A 20,474-nucleotide genomic window follows, 5' to 3' on the forward strand; every position below is an offset into this window, starting at 1 on the left:
AATTGTCCAGTATGGGGTCACCATCCATGCCTTCAACCATTCTGAACTTTGTGAAGTATATTTCTCTAGCAGGCTCTGGGTAATGAGTCCCACAGTATACACAAAAGTAACGCTTTTTCATTTACACCACAATTATTTCCTTGTCATTCTAAATTTCCGACTCGGTGCCCTTTAGCTTTAATAACACATATTTGGTGAAAACTCTCCATGTCTGTACAATGCACATCCACCGTGATTCTCGTTATTCAACACTGAACTTTCACTTTTCAAGGATGGATCCTTAAATAACAAAACTAACATCTACTGAATGTTTACTGCATTTCAGACTCTTTACTAAGTCTGTATATGAATTATATCCCTTAATAAAACCCTTTGAAATAAATTCTAAATTCTATTACCATGCCCAATTAGCACGTATGAAAACAGAGGTCCAGGTAATAGAGAGCCTGTACGTTAATTACACACTAGCAGAGCTAGTATATGGTGACAGTGAACCCACATCTGACTCCAGTGCCCATACTCCCAACCAATGTGCTATCCTTATGTGGATGGACAACAGCCAACCCCAAATCCAGAATCCACTCTCCTTTAGAAACTTGGTTATCATCTAGGGGCGCCTGGGTGGCGCAGTCGGTTAAGCGTCCGACTTCAGCCAGGTCACGATCGCGCGGTCCGTGAGTTCGAGCCCCACGTCAGGCTCTGGGCTGATGGCTCAGAGCCTGGAGCCTGGTTCCGATTCTGTGTCTCCCTCTCTCTCTGCCCCTCCCCCGTTCATGCTCTGTCTCTCTCTGTCCCAAAAATAAATAAACGTTGAAAAAAAAAAAAAAAGAAACTTGGTTAGCGTCCATCTCTTTCTGAGATCTTCCCCGACTAACAGGCCTCACTGCAAGCCTCCCCAGCAGCTTCTCTGATCACACTGCTCATCATCCTCCCTTTTCATTCTACCCATTTTCCCTGGGTTCTTGCATCCATTCCCAAGGCTTCAACAACCCCCATTTTTTAGCCTAGGAAACTGAGCCTTAAGTAACTTATCTGCGACCATACAGCTAAGAAATGGGAGAGCAGACTCAAATGTGACACCAGTCCTCGCTCTAACCCCTACACAGTGCTGCCTCCCCAAGCGTAACCTTCCCCAGTAAGCCTGCGGTCCTTCAGTGTGCCCACTGCCAGTGCTTCAGCTCAGGCACCAGCGTCATTTAGTTTAACCTTTAACTAGACCTCCCACTTCATGGCCCTGTTTCTCTCCCAAACTGTTCGACAGAAGTTTCTGTGAGGACAGAAACATTCAATAATCTGCCACATGTGGTTTCTGAGGATCTGAAATGCAGCTAGTGCCACGAAGAAAGTTTTCATTTTAATTAATTTAAATTTAAATTTAAATAGTCACATGTGGATAGTGCCTACCATATTGGAAAGCACAGCCCTAAAGGGTCCTCAAGTCTCTCCTGTTCCCAAACCTTGACGTTCATAAGGCTCAGCCACATTTCCTCCACCCCTGCGTTCCAGGAAGTTTTCTGCCAGCTCATAATAGACTCCCCTTTCCTTAGGTTTTGGGTGTATCTCTGTTTCATAGCTAAAAGTCAAGACTTACGTGATTCCTAGCTACTAAAAGAGTCCCTCCATGTGAATTTTTGTTTGATAGAGGGATTGTTTCATTATAGGGATATGTTCTTCAACATACTCAGGGAAGAAACTTTCACTGGAGGATGTGAAACAGAAACCTGAGAGGACAAAATGACAACAGGAAGGAGGCAACCCTAATATAGCTGCCTTTTCTAACTGGAAACCTCGTCAATACATATTATAAATTGGTGTGCATTATTTTCCAAAGACATTAGTATTTAGAACACAAAGGGCAGACTCCAGCCCAGGTCAATATTTTGCTTGCTCTGTAGAGTTTGTAAAAACAGTTTTCTCACTAACTTTATTATTTATTTATTTATTTAATTTTGAGAGAGAGTGTGTGTGTGCCATGTGTTCCGTGAACAAGTGAAGGGCATGGAGAGAGGGACAGAGAGAGAATCCCAAGCAGGATCCTCGCTCAGCACCCCTGCATGAACTTTAGAAACTGAAAGATGGCAGGGCACCTGGGTGGCTCAGTCGGTTAAGTGTCCAACTCTTGACTTCAGCTCAGGTCACGATCTCGCAGTTTGTGGGATCGAGCCCCACGTCAAGCTCCACTCAGCGAGGAGCCTGCTTGGGATTCTCTCTTTCCCACTCTTTCAAAATAAAAAAATTAATTTTTTTAAAAAATTAAAGATGTCACAAAAAAAATCTGGGTTTGCAGTACTTCCTGAAGAATCCAAGGATCTGGAGACACGGGGCCTGAATTCCCACATGGCAAACATTTGCTGGATCTGAGAAGGTACCGTCCTCTTTCAGGAGGCAAGCACTCCTCACAACCCCCGCCACACCCTCTTGTATCACTGACACAGAGGCCCGACCTACTTACAACTAATTATTCTCAAAGCATGCTGCTTCCCTCATTTATGTTACATGCCTTGTGCCTATGGCCATGGGACTTGGTGGCCCCTCACGGAGCTTTACAAAAGTATTTTCATCCCCATTACTTCATTTAATTCTCACCACGGTCTTATGAAGAAGGCAGCATTATTCTCCCTGTTTTATAAATTAAGAAGCTGACCCTGAGACAAATGAAGACTAAGTGAGAAAAGCATAATTTCAAGTTAGGCCCTGTAAGTCCTTCTCTCACCCTCTTTATACCATAAGACGTTGCTTGACCATAGCCCACGAACGATTCCATAATTTAAACTGTGGGGAAATTATTTATATTACAATGTAAAGAAAACATCCTTCGATATCTTGCTCAGAATGTCAGTGAGAAAACGTGGGCAGGTTTGATGACTTGGTTGTTGTAATAAGCCCAACATAAAAGCCATGAGTGTCCCGAGAGAGGTGCTTCCCAACCCCTTATGGCACCCTGACACCTAAAGGTTTTCCCAGCCAGAAGCACACAGCCCAGGTAGTCCAACTACCCCAGGCCCTCCCGGGCAGCCCTGGGAGCCGAAGACATCACTACCTCACCACACCTACAATTAAACCCCCACAAGGGTACTCCTGCACCAGATATTCTGAATATAAATATTAACAGAAAACATACTTACTACACATTTAGAAAACATACAGTGGTTCAGCATTTACAAATTCTGCCAGCAGTTTGGTATCTGGCATCTAAATGAGAAGAGCAAATGGATGGTTTCAAATGGTTCTAAGAGGCTGTCAAGAATTGGCAAACTTTCTAATATTTCAGATTAATTGACGAACTTCACGGTGGTCCATGGCCAAAGCACTCATACATTAATCATCAAAGTCCCAGGCCTATATTCATTCGCTTAAGAAACACAGGTCCCCACACCTGGCTGGCTACGTCGGTAGAGCATGCGACTCTTGATCTCGAGGTTGTGAGTTCAAGCCTCATGTTGGATAGAGATTACTTACAAATAAAAGATCTTTTAAAAAGAAAGAGAAAGGAAGGAAGGAAGGAAGGAAGGAAGGAAGGAAGGAAGGAAGGAAGGAAGGAAAGAAAGAAAGAAAGAAAGAAAGAAAGAAAGAAAGAAAGAAAGAAAGAAAGAAAGAAAGAAAGAAGAGAAACACATACACACACACACACAGGTCCCCACATATAAAGATTTAGATTACAGCATTCAGGCCAATCTGGGAATCTATCCCAAGAGGCAAAGGCAGTCCTGTAATATTAGCAGGAAGGACAGAGTTGGGGGGAGGGGAAGAGTTCAAATCAGCTTTGCAGGCTACAAAATTCAAATGGAACCTATCTGGAGACCAAGCTATTCCCAAGCTTAAAGCCAACATTAGTCAAAGCAGTATAGGATAGCTCCCCTAGCCAAGGGCCTCCTATGAGCAATCATCTCCTCATATCCAATTTTATTAAAGTATTGAAAACAAACACCCCATCCTCCCTTGCAGTTAAGTGGTCTTGTGATAGAGTTATGAGCAGATGCCAAGTTGAAAGCCAAAGAGCCATCTTGAGCCATGAGGCCACTATAGGGAAGAAAGCCACATACTGGAGATGGCAGAGCAAGAAGGCATAAGGACCACCTACCTCCAGATGTTTTGTTATATGAGAAAAATAAGCCTGTACTGGGTTAGGCCTAACTGATAAAGGCCCCATGCAGCCTAAAAGGCCTTCCTCATTCACAGACCCTGCTGTCCATCAATAAATGTGTAGCCCTTTGACAGAAGTCAAAGTCGTATCTATAATGTTGTTTGTTTGGGGTCAACAAGTGTTTTTTTTTTTTTTTTTTTTTAGTGTGAAAAGATTAACACAGTAAGTTTAGTTAACATCCAACATCTTACATAGATACCAAAAAAAAAAAAAAAAAGTTTTTTTTTTCCTTGTGATGAGAACTCTTAGGATTTCCTCTTTTAACAACTTTCACATATACCAGTCACTGTAACCAGTCTATTACAGTCATCGTGCTGTGCATTATATCCCTAGGACTTATTTGTCTTATAACTGCAAGTTTAGACCTTTTGACCACCTTCCTCCAATTTCCCCTCTCCCTAACCCGTGCCTCTGATAACCAGAAACCTGATCCCTTTTTCTATGAGTTCAATTTTTTTTTTTTCTGGATTCTACATGTAAGTGATACCATACAGTATTTTCTTTCTCTGACTTACTCACTTAGCACGATGCCATCAAAGTCCATCCGTGTTGTCACAAACGGCAGATGTCCTTTTTCATGGCTGAGTAATATTCTACTGTATACAAACACCTTCTTTATCTATTCATCCATTGGTGAACACTTAGGTTGTTTCTGTAACTTGGCTATTGTAAATAATGCTGTGATGAATATGGGGGTGCAGGTACCTTTTCAACATAGTATTTTTGTTTGCTTTGGATATGTTCCCGGAAGTGGAATTGGTAAATTATATGGTAGTACAATTTTTAGTTTTTTGAGGAAACCTCCATCCTGTTTTCCACAGTGGCTGCACCAATTTACAGTTCTACCAACGGAGCACAAGGGTTTCATTTTCTCCTTATTCTTGCCAAGCATTCATTATCTTTTGTCTTTTTGATGATGGCCATTCTAACAGGCATACGGTAATATCTCAATACATTTTTGATCTGCATTTCCCTGATGATTAGTGATGTTGGGCAACTTTTCATGCACCTGTGAGCCATTCACACATCTTCCTTGGAATAACATCTCTTCAGGTCCTTCGTCCATTTTTTAATTGGGTGATTTCTTTCACACCTACAATTTTGGCATATTTTGGAATACCAACACTCAGAGAAGTAAAGAAGGGCATCATAAGGATGTAAAAGGACATCTACCCTCTTTTCTTCTTAATTTGTGCTATCATGTGTTGACTAGTTGACTTGCTAGCTTTTCCTCTGAAAAACCAAATTCAGCCTTTTGTGATCTCCATGGAGGCTGGTCCCTCTACCCTCCTACTGAGGCCTCTGAGAGGTGGCGTAGCACACTGAGGCTAAACGGAAGGGTTGGAGAGTTCCACGATGCAAGGACACATCCTCACCCTGCCTCTTCCTGGCAGCAACTGTTCCCTCCTCTCTCAAATGAGAGTAAAATACCAGCTTCATAAAATCACCTTGAGGACTAAACAAGAAAAGGCACATACAGGGCTTAACACAGTGCCTGGCACATGGCACGGACTCAATGAATGTCAGCTATTACTAACTACTATTAATATTCTTGAGGCTTTCCAGCCTTCTCCCTGAAATGGAATACATACTGTGCCCATATGTGCTTAATGTCATTTTTCAAATTTCAGTTTGTTAAAAATATAATGAAATATGTATGTAAGTTCATCCATCAGGGGGGAAAAAACACTTTCCTTTAGCATGTGTTTCAATTTGGCGTTTAGAAAATATGGTTACCATATGGGGTCTGCTCACTGGCGCTAAAATTTGTCACTATAATAATGGCTTTTGCTCAGCAAACATTCATAGTGAGTACCTACCCATTCTCCACCTCATATCCACTACAAGAAAATAGCAGTCAACATGTCGAATCAGCAAAGGAAGCAATGAGGAGAAAACGGTGCCAGGTGCTATATGAGCAGATTTCAAAGAAAGTCAGGCAATGAAGATCATGAGAAAAGCACGTCGGTGTTCCTTATTCTGCTGCTACTAGAGCAACTACCAACACCACACCAAGCTACAAGGGCATGATCTCACCTTACGCCCACACTGCTCCAGCAGCGGGCACTTGCTGGATTGCGTGCTTTCCATCTCTTATCTGATGCTTGCCCTTTCCCCTCCTCCCTCCACAGGCTGAAGCAGTGATGGCCATAACCTGCAACAGGAGCCCACGTGTGGTCACAGTCCCAAAGGGAACAGTCTACCATGGCTGGACCAGTAAGTCCCTCCCCAAGGAACCCTGGAACCGGAACTGGCGGCCTGACCTCAATCCCTCTCTCCTTGCTTACCGACACTAGAACGTGTATGCTGCGGGAGCAGATGGCAGCCATATTCTGCCATGTGACTAAGTAAGAAATAGAGACAGCCAGTGTAAGCAAGAGAGAAGAATGGAGCAGACAATGAGAAACTCAGGAGCAACAGGGAGAAAAGACTTCCTGGTTCTCCATAAGCTCCAGTCTTTAGTTCTATTCCTGGAGTCCAAATGCCTCCCTGTCCTCAGATTCTGCAAGATACTTGAGCCTTCTGCCGGGAAACTCCAGAGCTGGTTTCTGTTCACATTACCAAAGCAACCAAAGAGACTGTACCATTATCTATCACCAGAAGACGACTGGTTTCCAGAGTGGTTCCCTCCCTCACCGTGAACCGACACACAACAGAAACGTCTACTGCTCCAATTCTGCCTACTGTGTTCTAAGTTCTGAGCAGAGGCCTTGAAAAACAACACGGTGCTGAGGATCCCAGAGCAGAAGATAAATAGATAAATAATTTTAATGCATGTTAGGAGGTGTTTTAACAAATACACAAAGAGTGTGCTGAGGGAATACAGCTATCAGATCAGGCGGAGGAGGAGGGGAAGCCACATGCAAACACTGCTAATCGCCAGAGTAGTTCTACGAGTGAAGTTTACAGCTGCGAAAGCAGAAATGCCCAAAGAGATCCATATCAGGGCACGTGTCAGAGAGAGCATGTGCAAATCCTATCAGCTTTCCTTTCACAAAATCATAAGACCCACAAGTGGGAAGGAGTTTCATTTTTCTCAGGCTAGCCTTCTGAATTTCACAATTGCGTGTACTATCACCTTAAAAACAAGTTTAATTGTTTTTTAAATGTAACTGCCAGCATCTAGCTATTTTTACCTGCTATTTTTTGTTCAAATATTCAGAACTTCAGTTATGGTATGGATTAATTAGTACCCACAGGAAATGAACTACCAAATAAGCAACCTTTTCTTTTTTAACCTTAAAACCTTGTTTCTACGATGATTATTAAATTCTCAAATTGTGGCAATCTCCTAGCTAAATTACATTTCAAATAACTAAATGCCATTTTGATCCCAATCTCTCTACAAATCCATCCAGGATTCATCACCAGCTTTAGCCTCACTTTTCCACATAATATGGGCATGGACTAGTAGGCAAGAAAAGCAGAAAAGAGATCAATTTTTGTAAGTAAAAGTTTTGTAAAAGTAGAAATAAGCAATGCTGGGCCCTGAAAATCCTGACTACGACAGCATATTCGAAAGGACAAACTTAGTATTTGTGCTATGTAAAAACTGTCCAATGCTTCAAGTTTTCAAGCTCAAGTTCAGTCCTTCAGGCTCAAGAATGGAATTTCCCAATAATTACTTAGTGGTAAGGCATAAACACACCCCTATTTCAAAACATAAAAATGTCAGTTATAGTCAAAGACACAAAAGGACCATCCTAGTTCCAATGGATCACTGGAAGCTACTCAAAATAATCTCAAGAAACTAATTTTTTGTTCACTTATCAACAAATCAACAACTTAAAGAGCATGTATAGACCTTCTGAGTTCAGTACTGATACTGATCTATCCCTCCAGATGTATGCACCTCTTAAAGATTCATTTAAGAATTTTAAATTATTAAAGAGTAAAGTAGTATAGCAAGGCAGCAGGACACAAGGTTAATATACAACAGTCAAATGCTTTATTATATACCAGAAATGAACAAGTGGAACCTGAAATTAAAAACACAGTACCATTTACACTAGTACTGTCAAAAATGAAATACTTAGGTATAAATCTAGCAAAATATATTCAAGAACTATATGAGGAAAACTACCAAATTCTGATGAATGAAATCAAAGAATAACTAAATAAATGAGGTGACATCCCACATTCATGGATAGGAAGACTCAATAGTATCAATATTCCCAACTTGATATATATTTTCAATGCAATCCAAATCCCAGTAAGTTATTTTATGGATATTGACAAACCGATTCTAAAGTTTAGATGGAGAGGCAAAGGGCCCAGGGTAGTGAACACAATACTGGAAGACAAGAACCAAGTTAGAGGATTGATGCTATCAGACTTCAGGACTTACTATAAAGCTACAGTAATCAAAGTGGTGTGGTATGGGTAAAAGAACAGATAAATTGATCAATGTAACAGAATACAGAACCCAGACACAGACACCCCACAAATACCATCAACTGATCTTTGACAAAGGAGCAAAGGCAATATAAGGGAGCAAAGATAGCCTCTTCAACAATGGTGCTCAGAAGACTGGCATCCACATACATGCAAAAGAATGAATCTAGAGAGTAGATTCACAAAAGTTAGCTCAAAATGGATCATAGACCCAAATGTAAAATGCAAAACTAGAAAACTCTGTTCTGACAGTCCTGAGACTCCGTTAAGAAGGCCTGCAGCGTACGTATCACTCATGGTGAGCTCCACAGACACTTCCCCCAATAGGGCACCTACTCATGGCCTGCGGGCCAGCTCTTGAGTTCTTATTACAATTAGAAACTACATTTCTGCGATAAACCATTACGGAACTTTGAGGAAAAAGATTTATTACTCACAAATTCTGGAGGGTACACGGCATTCCAGAGGGCCACAGTGAGGTCACAGGTAGAGAAAGAGAGAGAGAGATCGGACCCAGGCTCTGCCTTTGTCCAAGAGTGATATCTAGGGCTTCATGGGTTCATTCTTTACCGGCTAAGTTAAAACATGAGAGCAAGGGGCACGTGAGTGGCTCAGGCTGTTGAGCAGCCGACTTCAGCTCAGGTCACGATCTCACAGTTCATGAGTTCGAGCTCCACATCGGGCTCCCTGCTGTCAGTGTGGAACCCACTTCCAACCCTCTGTCTCCTCCTCTCTCTGCCTCTCCCCCACTCACGCTCACTCTCTCTCTCTCTCTCTCTCTCTCAAAAAAAAAAAACAAAACAAAAAAACCATGAGACCAAGAATTAAGGCACTGAAAGCGAGAAGTGGGGTCACTCAAGCGGTCACTTACCCAGGTTACCTGGGGCTTTTTGAAAGAAGGACCTTCATGTGTGGGAATGGCCTAGTTCCTTACCTGGTTGTTTTACTAGTAGCTGCATCATACAAGTGGCAACATGTTTACTCAAAATGACTGTCTTTTGAACTGAATGCTTCCACAATCAAAATGTCAGGAACTTACAGTACACTCCCAGAAGATGACATAAGAGAAAATCTAGATGACCTTTGGTATAGTGATCACCTTTTTAGGTACAACACCAAACACACAATCCATGATAGGAATAATTGAGAAGATTTACTTCTTTAAACCTAAAACTTCCACTCAGTGAAAGACAACATCAAGAGAATTAGAAGACAAGCCACAGACCAGGAGAAAATATTTACAAAAGACACATCAATAAAGGACTATTTGTCCAAAATATACAAATAACTCTTTAAACTCAACAGTAAGAAAACAAACAATTCAATTTAAACAATGGGCAAAAGACCTTAACAGACACCTCACCAACAAGTATCTACAGATGGCAAATAAGCATATGAAAATACACTTCACGTCACGTCATCAGAGAAATGCTCATGAAAGTAACAATGAGATATCACTACACGCCTACCACAATGGCCAAAATCCAGACCACTAACACCACCACATGCTGGTAAGGGTATTCTCATTCACTGCTAGTGAAAATGCAAAATGGTACAGACACTTGGGAAGCCAGTCTGGCAGTTTCTCATAAAACCAAACGTGCATGTGCCACAACACCCACTGTGCTGCTTGGTATTTATCCACAAAAACCAGCACACGGATGTTTATAGAAGCTTTACTGATAACTACCAAAGCCTGGAGGCAACCAAAATGTCCTTTAGTGGGTGAATGGATAAACTGGTATATCCAGACAATGGTGCTAAAAAGGAATGAGCCAGGAAGACATGAAAAGAAAACTAAAATGCATTATTACTAAGTGAAAGAAGTCAATCCGGAAAAAGCAAAACTATGGAGACAATACAAAGATCAGTGATTGGGGGCAAGGGGTAGACAGGACGAACAGGCAGAGCATAGAGTATTTTTAGGTCAGTAAAAAGACAGTATTTGGTATTATAATGACGGATATGTCATTATACATCTGTCCAGAGAGTACATAACACCAATAGGGAAACCTAGGTAAACTATGGACTTTGGATGATAATGATGTGTTGGTATAAGTTCATCCTTGGTAAAAATGTAACATTCTGGTGAGTGATGTTCATAATGGGGGAGGCCAGGCATGTGTGAGGGGCAGGGGAATGGAAAAAAAAAAAAAAAAAAAGAGAGCAAGGTAGTACACTTTTGAAACGAAAACTAACAAAAAGTAAAACCAGAGGGGTGGGGAAAAGATCATACCCAGAGAAACAGGGCAACCCACAGACATTACATATATACTGATAGACAACCCACACATCCCTCTGGAGACTCCTTGCCTGGGCCTCTTCCTCTCCCTTATACTACTCTGAACCTTTTCAGACTGAGTGAACTCTCTTTTCTCAGCTTTTTTCCTACTCTGTTCAGATAAAGCTCAAAGATCTACATTGTGCACATCTGATACGAACTGTAACCAAATTCTGAACCAATTTAATCCACCCAACCAGCATGCTAATTCAGCTAACCATTCTGATTAAACATAACTAACCCCTCTAATTTAATTTTACCTTATGGAGAAAAAGTATTCATTCTTCAAAACTGCTTAACCATCTAAGCTTTGGAATATAAAGAGAACTTATGAAGCCATTCAAATATAAATTCAAGTGGTACCTGGGTGGCTCAGTTGGTTAAGTGTCCAACTTCAGATCAGGTCATGATCTCATGGTTCATGGGTTTGAGCCCCACGTCGGGCTCTGTGCTGAAAGCTCGGAGCCTGGAGCCTGCTTCAGATTCTGTCTCCCTCTCTCTCTGCCCCTCTCCCGCTCATGCTCTGTCTCTCTGTCTCTCTCTCAAGAATAAACATTCAAAAAAATTTTAAATATAGATATAGATCCAAAAATCAGAATATAATAAGTTAGCCATTCCCAACATCCCTTCTCCCGCAAACTAGATCAACCTCTAAAATATCAACCAGCTGGTATTTTCCAAAGGCCAGACATGCCAGTGAGCACTAAAACAGGTTACTATAATCCTAACAGCATGGGAAGCTTTTTTCTACTGAGGGTAACTGACTCCAGAAAAATATTAATCCAGATCTGCAAAATAAAAAGCAGTAATGTAATTTTACTGGTTTTTTACATTAGAATTTAAATGTATTTAAACTCAAAAATATACATTCATGTTTTGTATTTACGGCCACAGTCCTTCACATTTGTATAGGACCTGACAGTATATGAAGTATTTTCACATACGGTATGCAAAACTATGAAAACATCAATTTCAGAAGAGGATCAAAGAGGGTTCCCGAACTAGTGTCATGATGCTTGAGCCCTCTTTGCAGAAGCACGGGCATATAAGGAAAGAATGGAATGAACACTAAAGGGAAAGAAGGATTGATTCAAAGACAAAGAAGGGACGAGGAAGAGTTAGAGGCACAAGACAGTTACTGAAGGATTAGAAAAGCAGCCTGGAGGAAGGAAGGCAAACCCTAACATTCTTGAGGAATGGCTAGATGGGGCACTTTAGAACACCACACCACTGAACCCTCAGAAGTATCCCACAGGGTAGGTGTTCTTTTAATTCCCATTTTACAGCTGCCAAGGATCATCACACAACCAGTAGGTGGCAGAACTGAGAGTCCAACCCAGCTTGTCCGGACTTGAGCCCCAAGCGCCAACACTGTTAGGAAGCCTCCAGAGAGGGGATAGGGAGGGATAAATGCCACGCCTGATTCACCAATACCTACTTTATTTTATATATTTGCTGTGTATAACATCAGGATCCCTTCAAAAGGGCGTCTTCATGTTTAACGTATGTGCATCCTCCCTCTACCCCCACCTAACTTTCTAGAAATATGGGCTTTCTGGGTATCTTTCCATTTCTTCTACCTCTTCTTCTGAATACCCCAAAAGCTCAAACTACTGACTCCACAAGAGGGCAAGTGTCACCTTACAGATTTAGAGGAAGACAGCAAAGCTGCGTCTCGTGTGCCGTCTCCCCATCAGTGGGCAGCGTGGGCATCCCTCTCGTGGCCTTGCCCGGCTGACCCTAACCAGAAGTGGGCAGAGCAAGGGACCCGTAAGAGGAGAATTCGAGGCTTGGCACAGCTACATCTTCCCATTTGTCAAGAGAAGCCAGCAATCTGGAATTTTATGTGGAATCCAGATTTATAAAACTTGGCTACTGATTCAAACTTCCAGAAACATTGCACCAGGTCAACATCTGCCTGAGGGTGAACTCAACCCACTAGCTGCGGGCTTATAAGGCCCAGGCTTTCAGTTGAAGGCAGCTCAGTTAGCATTACATCCCTACTTCCAAATACTCCCCATGCACTATGTGGAAGACACAGCCCTTGCCCTCCAGGAGACCAATGGAGACAATGGACACACTGTTTCAGGACAAGATGACAAATGGAAAAAGGAAGAAGCCTGTGGAGGAGCACAGCAGCCAGCAGCCACATAGATCTCCTGATCACTGATTTTCGAGGGGGCAAGTTTGGGCAGTGGCAGTAAAAAAATGAGAGTAACGTTACCCTTCTACATCTAGAAAAGAAAGACGAGGGCTCTGAATATATGAAAGTACACAAAGAAAAATTCAATAGCCCTGCCTTTGTGTCTCCAAGGTGACTCTTAAAGTAGGCAAGCCTTAATGGAACCATAGCAGCAGGAAAAGCTTCCCTACTAGAGGCACGGTGGAATCATAAAAAATACAACTGCCTTTTACTCAGCACCATCTATGCTCCCAGTACAACACCAAGTGCTGTGGGAATGTCAGCTCATGTACACCTCCCAACAATTTCAGAAGGAGCCAATTTACAGATGTGGAAACTGAAACTCTGAAATCCTAAAGTGTGGGAAAGAGCCAATCATCTGAAGCCAAAAAAAGATGCCTGTCCTATTAATTCACTGACCTGGCCAGAGAGACTCAGGCTATTGGCCATCAAGAACAACTCATTCGCTACAATAATTGAAAGTGTAGAACTAGTATTAAAAGAAGCAAAGAGGGGCAGCTGGGTGGCTCAGTTGGTTAAGCCTCCGACTTCAGTTCAGGTCATGATCTCAAAGCTCAGCTCATGAGTTCGAGCCCTGCATCGGGCTCTGTGATGACAGCTCAGAGCCTAGAGCCTGCTTCTGATTCTGTGTCTCCCTCTCTCTCCCCTACTGGCTGTGCTCTCTCTGTCAAAAATAAATAAACAATAAAAAAAATTTTTTAAAAAGGATGCCATTTTATACTCTTGTTTCGGTGACATGTGTGTATGCGTATTTAGAGTCTTGGATAACAATGCTAAATGTTTTTCTTACTATGACACGTGGCCAAAAAAGTTTCAAAAGCATTACTCTAGACAACTCAGTCCCTGATATGGGGATCAGCAAACTGCCCAGAGCTAAACTCTTCAGTATTTGAAACTAAAAGATTCATCCAGAAGTAGGAATGTAGTGAATCCAGTTTAAGTATCAGGCACCAATACTAATATTTCATCCAGGAATAAACAACCGCAGCCCTCCAAAGGCTCCAGAAAGCACCGTTTTACAGATGTCTCGTGCCACATTTTCCCCCTCTGCGCACCTTCCTCCACTCAAGGTTTTAGGGTGATGTGGCTGCAGACACTTTATGCTTGTCTAGTCACTACATGGGCACATCACATAGTCAGTGTCAGAGCTAGGAACTCCTACATGCTCCTTTGCCAGATGGAATGATGCTCCTTTGCCAGAGTTGGAGTGATGAAATGTCCTGGGAAATGCCCAAGGTCAATGCTGGGTACAGCTGAGATCAGGCTCCCAGTCCCAGTTCTTTTCCAAGAATCCTTAAATTAAAGACACATGAGAGCACAAAGCAGAACACCCTGCCAAGAGACAAGCAGATGACTTTGTTTTCTTTTCTGGTCTTATTTGCTGGTTTCTTATACCTCTGACTTAATTTTCACTAATGACTAAATGCAGCATTTGGCTGAGGCGATCCCCTGTCCTTTCAAAAAAAAAAAAAAAAATGGGGCGCCTGGGTGGCGCAGTCGGTTAAGCGTCCAACTTCAGCCAGGTCACGATCTCGCGGTCCGTGAGTTTGAGCCCCGCGTCAGGCTCCGGGCTGATGGCTCAGAGCCTGGAACCTGTTTCCGATTCTGTGTCTCCCTCTCTCTCTGCCCCTCCCCCATTCATGCTCTGTCTCTCTCTGTCCCAAAAATAAATAAAAAATGTTGAAAAAAAAATAAAAAAAAAAAGGTAATGGAGTTGCACAAGCAAAGTTATTTTTTCTGTGTCAGGAAATTGTTTAGGTTAATTGTGGCATCTCCTTGGAAGACCTATTGAAATAAAAATAGGGGCTCCTGGGTGGCTCTGTCAGTTAAGCGTCCGACTTTGGGTCAGGTCATGATCTCTCAGTTTGTGAGTTCGAGCTCCACATCAGGCTCTGGGCTGACAGCTCACAGCCTGGAGCCTTATTCGAATTCTGCCTCTCTCTCTCTCTCTCTCTCTCTCTGTCTCTCTCTCTCTCTCTGCCCCTCCCCCACTTGTACTCTGTCTCTCTCTCAAAAATAAATAAAATGTAAAAAAAAAAAAAAAAAAAAAGAAAGAAAAATAAACAAGCATTACCTGCTTTTGAAGTCCTTCTATTCTGAAACCATAGTTAAGAAGAAAACCTTGGCTTGATAGCCATTTTCTTTTCAGGTAAGTATATACTGTATATAATTTAGTTTATTGCTATAGATATCAACAGATCACTACTTGAAATAGTCTTAAATCACAATTCATTTACTGATTTCTAAATGCCACTGTGTTTTAACTTCTCCAAAACTGTTAACTTTTTCATGACATCAAGGTGATTCTCAAAAACAAATAGAAAATGTTTCCCTCTCAAAGCCAAATTCAAAGTGAAAACAGAGCCAGGGAAAGATGCTATGCAAGTAAAAGTAGTATTTCCTTTTTCAGCCTCTTCCAGCTACTAACATCCTATGATTTTTACCTGTTTTTCTTTTTCAAAGTAAGTTTAGTCACACTTGACGTATAAGACAGTTAGTTGGTCAGGATTTCACAATCCAAGAATCCCTCATTTTAGGAGCGTGAGAATTTTCCACTGCCCTGCAATATCCAGATGAATGTACCCTGATTAAGACCTTTGAGATCCTGGACAAAATCGGGTTGAACTGCATAAATTAAGTAGGAAATTCAGAACCATCAGGAGCTCTGGGGTCACTGGAGAGCTAAGCCTCCTTAAACAAGCCTTCCCAATAGTGATCTTTTCTTAAAAAGTCAATCTGTATGCTGACCTTTCAAGACACAGAGGCAGCCTGTTTCCAGACAGATCTGCTGGCAAAAAGACTGCCTCATGCTCTGAATTCGGCATAAAGGTCTGATTTTCAACAATCACATGGGTTAAATTCCCATTTTGGGACCTTGAAACCAGCAATTATTACTGCCAAGTGAGGAGTCTCAAGTGCAGAGTTGAAAGTTTATTAATTTTATGCCATTAAATAGAGACATGACACACTCAAAAATTAGTGTAGATGGGTTCTAATTTTGTCGACTTTAATGACCTCACACCTTCACTCTTAAGAACTCCTCAACCTTCAGAACTATGCTTACACTGCGGGAAAACTTTGATTTGCATTTTCAAAGCTATTTTTTTATGCAAGTGTTATGAAGTACATGGTACATAAAACTCTACTAGGAGCTCAGCTGAACTGAGCCAAGCTGTATTAGTGAAACAATGGTTTCAACCAGAAATCTGAGACAGCGCGATTTCAGAATGGTAAAAACCAATGATACATCAACCAACAGCATGAGGATTTATAAAATGAAATGAAATTTTAATATATCTTTTCAACAAATAGTCAACTAGTCATGACCACTTAGAATCGAGTAGTTCAGAGTTAAAAAAAAAAAAAAAAGTCTTAGAGATTAAAAAAAAAAAACAAAATCCAACCCATCTCTTGTCCCAGTCCCTCCCAATCCCCATCCCCTGCTACACTGTTCTGGCTGAAAGCAAACTACTAAATTTCTCTCAAGCTCAACTCAAGTATCTTTGCTCCGGAAACTCACCACCTCTTCAGGCTCATTTCATTCCAAACTGGTGATCCGTCAGTCATTTCTAATTCCTTCAATGAACACACACTGCATTATGCTAGGCACTAGGGACCAGATGTCCTAAAAATCTGACTCCTTCACCATTGGGGGGGTTCTGTCTACCCTTAAGGATTATAGAGAACACTGCTAACTGTGCTGCATAAATTAGTCCTGAATAAAGTTAGAATATCACGTGGTAGTTCCCCCCACAGTCCCCTCATTACCCTCATCCCCTACAGTGTCCCCTCCCCACAGAGCGTCCTCTCCAACACGCCACCACCACACCCTCAGATCTTTTTATCCAGAAAATAATTTCAAATTCTTGCCCCCAGAGGTTTTAGAAAGCTCCACTCACAGTGACTCCTTTGGAGAAACCAATTTTCCAGATTCCTCAAATCACTCAGAGCTAAGTTCTGAATTCAAGCTGACTGGCTCCTGAATCTACACTCTTAACCAGTCCATTCGAGTGCTTCTCAGTGAATGGGAGTTTTCTTTTCCCCCTCTACCTACAATGCTCTTTCCTCTACCCTCACTTTTTCACATGAACTCCTACTCATCCTACAAGACCCATCCGCAGGAGCACTCCTTTTTTCTAACCACCACGAGCAGAGGAGATTCTGTGGCAAACACAGAGGACACTGTACCTATCTTCGGCACATTTCCTAATACGGAGATAAAAACGGGACCCCCCTCCCCCGTCCCTAACCCACCGCAAAGGTACAGACTCCTAGGGAAAGAACAGCTTCCTATAACAGCCCAATAGCAACTACCTAGAGTTACTAAAACTCTCTATATGAATGCCAAAATTGTTGACTTGTGTTAAAATACGCATATAAAGAAACATACGAACATAAAAGTCTAGATGGGGCTGGGTCCCACCCGGAGAGAGGTCTCTCCTGGCCTTCATCATTGAAGAAGAGGCTGTGTGACCAGACAAGGGAGTCCCTGGTAAGCTGCAGGCTACATGAGTGTTAACCAACATGGAGCTAAGATGCCTTGTAGGAAGCTCCTAAGCAAGGAATGTTAAAATGGCATCTACTCAGAAAAGATAGTTCAGAAAGCAGCTGACTCACGAGGAACCCAAAGTACCAAAGGTAGCTAAGTCCCCCAGAGATAGAATCCGGCTATTCTCAAAGCAAAGATAGACCCAGAAACGGCCAGTGAGTTCCAAGAACAGGTCCTATGTTATGACAGCCCCAGAAATCTAAACTTGAAAATCAGATTGTTTATATATTTCTTATATTCCTTCCTTGGTATCCAGGAAAGTTCCAGACTGTTCTAACTGTGCTAACATGAACGGAGGGTGAGGGTTTTTATCAAAAAACCTGCAGATTTGGCCTGAAGATTAGAATACTATCAGCCCACTACTGACAGCAGCAGTAGCATGAACATGGTAATGAATGCAAGTGAAAGAATCCTCCAAAAGAAAGTAAAATGCAGGGACAATAAGGGCTGTGGAGTCCAGCCACTCTTTCCCATCTGAAAATTCTCCTTTCAGTACTAAATCTTAGAGGCTGTGGTTTTGTTTTATTATCTTCTAAAACTTACCCCCCACTGAATTGTATCTGCAAACGATCTTGCCATTTCACCCAACGGAGTCTGCACGTGTGTTTGGAACACAACAGAAACTTAAATGTTTGTTGATGGAATGAATGAAGCAACATGTGGACTTCCAGAGTTTTAAGGTATCCTAAAGACCATCCATCCAGTGCAATCCTTTTCCATTCGTCCACACAGGGCTTTCATAGGTTGTCATAAAAGTCATTCGATAAATATCAACTAAGTGCCAACAAGACTTAAGACGCTATACTCTCAGGAACAACAATCAAAATGTTATCAGTCACTGACACACAGCAAATGTCTGGGGGCCTTCCATGGATCAGGCAATTTGCTAGGCTGTAAAGATACTACAACGAGTAAGACACACATAGCACCTTAGGGAAACTATGGAGAAGATGAAGGGACCATAAGTATCTACGATACTGTTTAAAATAGAAAATGTTAAGTGTTTTCAAAGGTTAGATAAGGGCTATCTGGAGTCATAGGTCAAAAAGGGAAACCAGGTTTCAAAAAATTTCCAGGACACTGCCATTCAGGACACGACATTATTTGTGGTTTAACCTTACAGTTCAGGAATGAAAACTATTAGTTTCTAGCTAAAGCAGAATAGCTAAAGGAAATGGCTTTGTAGGTTTTGATGAAAATCAATATTCTATCTTCATAACTTCGGCATTATGTCAAATGGCACTGACAGTGGATTCTGGAAAGAATACAGATCAATTCTCTTCTAATGAAAACAATAGTCAAAACTGAGCTCTAAATAACAAAGTTATTGTCACCCATGAGTACAGAAACACAGGTTTGTCAATCTGAATATTAATAAAACACACGTAAAGAATAATTCTGGACTGGGGCGCCTGGGTGGCTCAGTCGGTTAAGCGTCCGACTTCGACTCAGGTCATGATCTCACAGTCTGTGAGTTCGAGCCCCGCGTCGGGCTCTGTGCTGACAGCTCAGAGCCTGGAGCCTGCTTCAGATTCTGTGTCTCCCTCTCTCTCTGCCCCTCCCCTGTTCATGCTCTGTCTCTCTCCGTCTCAAAAATAAATAAATGTTAAAAAAAAAAAAATTTTTTTTAAATAAAAGAAAGAATAATTCTGGACTTACGGGTGGGCCTTATTTATTTAGCAGTAACCCTATAATAATAATTCCTATGATGTACCCTATAAACTAAAACATAAAAATTAAACTACTATATAGCTACACATCACATTTCTTTTGACCTATCCTGAAATGAAATTTATCTTTCAGTTTCTCTCATATATGCTACTTTAGCTCCTCTAAATACCTTGAAATGCATCCCACTAACCCTGTCCCCTTCAAGATAACACACTAGCATGGGAAGCAGAAGCCTGAGGACTAGGCCTGCTCACCAGGTTGGGCAGGTAAATTCTCTGGCCTAAATCTTCCCATCCATAAAATGAAGCTGTTAGAGCAAATAACCTCCAAGATCCCTCTGAACTCTTAAAAACAGTAACAAAATCAAAAACTGAAAACTTACCTCCACTGCCAAACTATCAATCAAAGCAAAAAGTTTAAAAACTAATATCAAAGGAATAGCGGCGCCTGGGTGGCTCAGTCGGTTGAGCGTCCGACTTCGGCTCAGGTCATGATCTCACGGTCTGTGAGTTCGAGCCCTGCGTCGGGCTCTGTGCTGACAGCTCAGAGCCTGGAGCCTATTTCAGATTCTGTGTCTCCCTCTCTCTCTTCCCCTCCCCTGCTCATGCTCTGTCTCTCTCTGTCTCAAAAATAAATAAAAATGTTAAAAAAATTTAAAAAAAAAAACTAATACCAAAGGAACTTAGGTTTAACCAACTTTTTTCCTTCTTTTACTTGATTCAACAAACTTATTCATGAATTTCCTACAGCAATTAGGTTGAGCAGTTCTTCATCCATAGCCGTCATAAACTGGAAAGTGATGTCAAATATATTCCTTTAAAAACAATTCTGCAACAAAAAATTTCTAGGTCCAGAAGCAATCTCCTTAATAGAATTTTGCCTCTATCCAAAAATTAAACCCTCATAAACTTCTTTGTGAATGTCAAAAGGCTTTTAATCCACGTACTCCACTTCAGAATGTATTTATTCTGTTCAATGCAGACTGCTCGCCTTGGTGTATGTTTACAATTTTTCCCAGTAGATCCCCATAGGAAATGAATGGAACACCTTTTGTATGGAGTATGATGTAGACAAGTACGTGTCATTAATATACTCATCCTAGTTATATTGAGGAACCTATCATATGAATAGATCTATCAGGCAAATATTTTTGAGACCATACTGTATGCAAAGTGCTGAAATGACTATAAAGACAGTAACCAATACTGTTGCTTTACCCCTGCCTCCAACT

The 20,474-nt window shown here is 41.6% G+C and overlaps 1 protein-coding gene across 2 annotated transcripts in view; it reads right to left on the bottom strand.

The window, feature by feature from the left end:
- Positions 1 to 20,474, bottom strand: part of WDFY2 (WD repeat and FYVE domain containing 2) — a 173,439-nt gene that overhangs the window by 150,994 nt on the left and 1,971 nt on the right. The gene's annotated exons all lie outside the window — the stretch shown is intronic.

The sequence above is a fragment of the Acinonyx jubatus genome, chromosome A1 (assembly GCF_027475565.1).
Source record: "Acinonyx jubatus isolate Ajub_Pintada_27869175 chromosome A1, VMU_Ajub_asm_v1.0, whole genome shotgun sequence".
Classification (NCBI taxonomy): Eukaryota; Metazoa; Chordata; class Mammalia; order Carnivora; family Felidae; genus Acinonyx; species Acinonyx jubatus.